Source organism: Vipera ursinii (genome assembly GCF_947247035.1).
Source record: "Vipera ursinii genome assembly, chromosome: W".
Lineage (NCBI taxonomy): Eukaryota > Metazoa > Chordata > Lepidosauria > Squamata > Viperidae > Vipera > Vipera ursinii.
Window position 1 is genome coordinate 35,761,958 of NC_139522.1, and position 4,903 is coordinate 35,766,860.

General features: G+C 40.2%; 1 long non-coding RNA gene across 1 annotated transcript; it reads left to right on the forward strand.

Annotated features, from left to right (window-relative positions):
* Positions 1-3,147: 3,147 nt before the first annotated feature.
* LOC310648322 lies at positions 3,148-4,274 on the forward strand. The gene is made up of 4 exons (XR_014494067.1): positions 3,148-3,321; positions 3,422-3,461; positions 3,549-3,662; positions 3,791-4,274. It is a non-coding gene; the product is annotated as an uncharacterized lncRNA (long non-coding RNA).
* Positions 4,275-4,903: the final 629 nt, after the last annotated feature.

Below are 4,903 nucleotides of genomic sequence, written 5' to 3' on the forward strand. Positions count from 1 at the left end.
CTCACTACTTCTCTCCCAGAAGCCTCTCTTTTTCTCCTCTATTTCTCGGCATTACTTCCCTCACAGAAACCCCTCCTTTTCTCCTCTCTCTTTCTCTTCACTGCTTCTCTCACAGAAGCCTCTCTTTTTCTCCTCTTTTTCTCCTCACTGATTCTCTAATAGAAGACTCTCCTCTTCTCTCATTCTTTCTCCTCACTGCTTCTCTCACAGAAGGTTCCCTTTCTTTTTCCTCCATTTCCCAACTCACTGCTTCTGTCACAGAAGCCTCTCCTATTAACTTCTCCCTCTCTCCTCAATGCGTCTCTCAGGGAAGCCTCTCCTCTTCTCCATTTCTCTTTCCCGCACTGCTTCTCTCACAGAAGCCTTTCTCTTCCTCTCTCTTTCTCTTCACTGCCTCTCTCACAGAATCCTCTCCTCTGCTCCCTCAGTTTTTCCTCAGTGCTTCTCTTCCAGAAACCTCTCCTCTCCACTTCTCTCTCTCTCCTCAATGCATCTCTCAGGGAACCCTTCTCCTCTTCTCCTCTCTCTCCACACTGCGTCTCTCACAAGAAATCTCTCCCACTCTCCCTTTCTCTTTCTCCTCACAGCTTCTCTCACAGAAACCTCTCCTCTCCACTTCTCACTCAATTTTTCCACACTCCTTCTCTCACAGAAGACTCTCCTCTTTTCCTCTGTCATTCTACTCACTATTTATTTCACAGAAGCCTCTCCTCTCCTGTTTCTCTTTCGCCTCACAGCTTCTCTCACAGAAACCTCTCCTTTTCTCTATCTCTCTTCCTCTTCACTGATTCTCTCATAAAAGCTCCTCCTTTTCTCCTGTTTTGTTCCTCCCTGCTTCTCTCATGTAAGCCTCTCTTTTTCTCCTCTATTTCTATTTCTCCCTCTCTTTCGCCTCACTGCTTCTCTGACAGAAGCCTCTCCTATTCTCCCTGTCTTTCTCTTCACTGCTTCTCTCAGAAAAGCCTCTCCTTTTCTCCTCTATTTCTCCTCACTGCTTCTCTCACAGAAGGTTCTCTTTCTTCTCCTCACTGATTCTGTGAAAGAAGCCTCAGTAGTATAAGTACATACAAACTTTTAATGGAACTTATCAGTAGTTTTGATCAGTGATGTCATCAAAGTAAACAAAGCCACATGCTGATTACGTCACCAGGCCATGCCCATAAACGGAAGTGACGTTCGCACCCCTCCTCCCCGGAAGTGGCGTGCATAATCCACACCCCACCCCTCGTGGTACAGGACTCACAAGGCATAACCCTAGCCGGATATGACGTGTCTGCCCAACCCCATCAAAATAAGCATGGGTAACCCTAACAGATAAGGTGTGATATAAGGTGATAGCCCTATTTCCAGATGGTGCTTGCCGAACCTAATCCCATCAACAAACATGTGGCGGTCAAGCTTCTTTGTACTTGATTACATTAGCCCTAGACTAATTCCATGGACATGCAAATCCAAAAGAAACACAGAGACCTGTGTTTTTGGGAAACAAAACCCTGCTTTTTGGGGGATGATAATTAAAAAAAAAGCTTTTTATTTCTAATCATTTTAGCCTAATGATGCTTTTAATTTTTGTGGAGTTTTAAAAATCAATACCTCAAAAGCTGGGGGTGGGGGGGAAAAAGGATCACCTAAAAGGCTTCCAGGGTTTGCATTTAAACCAGGCAATTTTAAAAACATTTTCCCTGAATGTAGGGGGGAAAAACCACAGACCTTTTAAAGCCCACAGCTGGTTTTTTACCTTTGTAAAAATCTAAAGACGTATATTTTGGCATTTGCAACTCCCTCGAATTCATATGTACGCGTAACCGTTCATAGCAGAGATTTAATAAAATTTATTCTAACCTTACAGCAAAAGCGAAGTGTTTCTGACTGGCCAGAACAGATTGATGTATTAGGTATGTGTATTGTGGGCATGTCTGGACATGTCATTCCCCGTGATTCTGGACAGGCACAAGGCTCAACGACGTGTCATAGCATGCGTGGGGGTGTTGTACAGGCAGGTCTGAACAGCTAGCAAATTAATTCCAGCAGTCTTTTGAAGATGGCAAATATTGATGGTGATTTGTTTGATGTAAATTTGACCCCCAAACCTCCCAAGCGTAGATGTAGAATAAGAAAAGGACCTGACCTACGCGGCGTTGTGGAAGACAACAAATTTATAAAGCCTTGTTGTTGCAGATTCTGCAAAACATCAAATGGTAAGTAAATATAAAAATTAAGAAAACAGTATTTTGATTAGTTGAAACAGCTAGACTAATTCTACCTTATTTCCTGTTTTAGAAACGGTGGAATCTCAAAATGCCAGCATGCCTCAGATTCTGAAAGCGTGTATCATTAAAATATTACACCATTGTTTAATGGGGTGCCTACAATCAGATGAAGACCATACAGATGGAACCAGTGAAACAGAGCTTATTAGCAGCTTATGCTTTAGACTTTCTATGCCTCATGTTCTCTGGGTCATTGTCAGTATTTCTGACAAAGTGAATAACTTATATTTCACCAGGGATTCCCTTGGGGAGCTCAAGAAATTTATATATCGTATAGCTCTTATGCGTGACCCGCTGTCAGTAATGTCAAAGATTGAAGCCAAATTGCCATTGTCTCTGAAGAGGATCATATGTCAGAATGTAACAGAAATAGATTACAAGAAACTGTTAACGCTATGAAATTTATAATAAAAGGTGCTTTACAAATCACATGAAAGTTGTATTATATTTTTTTCTTGATATGAGGGTGGACTGGTCAAAAGGGGTGAAGAACTCAGCAGAATTAATTACAAGAAACTATTAACACTATGAAGTTTACATTTGCTGGTCTCATGTTTAATCCTATCAGGTGCTAGACACAGATATATAATCTAATCATTCGGCTGGGGGTTACCTGATTGGTGGGTGATGTGATTTTTGACATAGCCAGAGTGTACAAAAAGTAGGATTCATACTGACCCCAGACACGTTTGTCAGTTTCTGGCATATTCATACCTCTGGACCCTGTGATCTGCTAAGAAGACCCTCTTTACAGAATGGATGCTACAAATGTAAGTAATTTTATTGCTAATTTTTGAAACATTGTTCCTCTTAGCTATAAAAAAATGTGTTTATAATATTCATGGCCTGTTTGTTTTCTTTTACTAGATGGAATTAACTGATTCTGAATGTGTAAGGGGTGCTGATCTTGTAAGTAGTTTTATTGCTAAAATTTTGAAACACTGCCCCTCTTACATATAAAAAAGAATGTATTTATAATATTCATGGCCTGTTTGTTTTCTTTTACTAGATGGAATTAACTGATTCCGAATGTGTAAGGGGTGCGGATCTTGTAAGTAGTTTTATTGCTAAATTTTGAAACACTGTCCCTCTTAGATATAAAAAAAGAATGTGATTATAATATTTTTGGCATGTTTGTTTTCTTTTACTAGATGGAACTGACTGATTCCGAATGTCTGAGGTTTTATAATGGTATTTGTTTTTTATTCCTACATACATTCAGATTCTTACAAAAATTTCTGCAACATTTCTGACCATTGGGTTTTTCTTTTCCTTCAGAATGGGAAGGTGATCAACCATTTGTGGATCTCACTATACCCACAGAGCAGGAAGGACCCCGGCATGGCATGACCCCTCAACCATGCACAAGCCACACAGCACAAGAGTTAGGAGGTATAACATCTAGCATTTTATCCAACTACAAATCCATTCGTATTATTTTATAATCTAAAAAAGGGGGTGTGTTTGTATTACATTATTAGGAATGTAGGTGATAACATTTTGTTTGTTTGATTAACCAGGGCCACCCTGCAAAAAAGCAAAAATGCACGGAGGCGAACTCCCCGCACCCCCAGCAGACAGTGATAGTAGTGAACCTACGCCTGAATCTCAACTAGAAGAGGAGATAAATCATTCTATGCCCCAGCTACAAAGCACTAACTCTGCAAACTCTCAGAATACGAACAATGTTTATCTGGATTTGGTGCAAGAGTGGGAGCATCCTATCTGAAATTTCATGGCTGTGGAATACTATCAGCGATATAGATTCGTTAATGTTGACCAAATTCAGTCTTTTGTACATGCTATAGATGCTATTCATAATGCTATACAGCATGTTTTGAATAATGTTGCTAGAGACATAGGTGCAAATGATTTTGTTCAACTCCGGTTGGATGCAGATGGGTTAAATCATCCTCTCTTTTCTCTGAGGAGGAATATGGATGGTTTAAATGCTGATGATTTTCTGACCAGTATTGAAAATCTGCTTCAAAGTAAAGCAGAGATATTGTGGGGGGGGAGATTTACAATTAGTGGTTACCATTGTGAGGAACAATGAGGGGGGAGGGCTTAGGAAGTTAAGCACTGTGCTGCTCACCAAAGTACTGGAGAAAAAAAGACGTCACCTAGTAGATTTCAATGTGGAAGGTGCATTTCTGTGTTTTGCTAGCTGCTTGCTCTGGCTCATTGGCGAGGGTGTTAGTAATGAAGAAATTATTACCAGGGCCAGGGAACTTCACATCAGAATGGGTATTTCCACAGAAAACATGGTTAACTTTTCACAGATACACCTCTTTGAAAAAGCTTTAGGGGTTACTATAAAGATCTTGTTTTATCTGCAGGACGGATGGAGGTTTTTTGTTACAGGCCTCCCACAGCAAGAAAAAATAGTGTTTATATTGTTACACGACAATCATTACTATGCCATCAAAAATATAAAGGGTTTCCTGGGCGAATGCTATTTCTGTAAATTTTGCCACACTCACTATCACCATAAATTTAGTCATGGTTGTCAATATATCTGCAGATCATGTCTCAAGCAAGAATGCAAGCAGGTAGAGAAGGAAAAGATGCGCTGCTATAGGTGCAAAGTGGTTTGTCATTCTAAGGTATGTTTTGAAACTCACACACAGCTA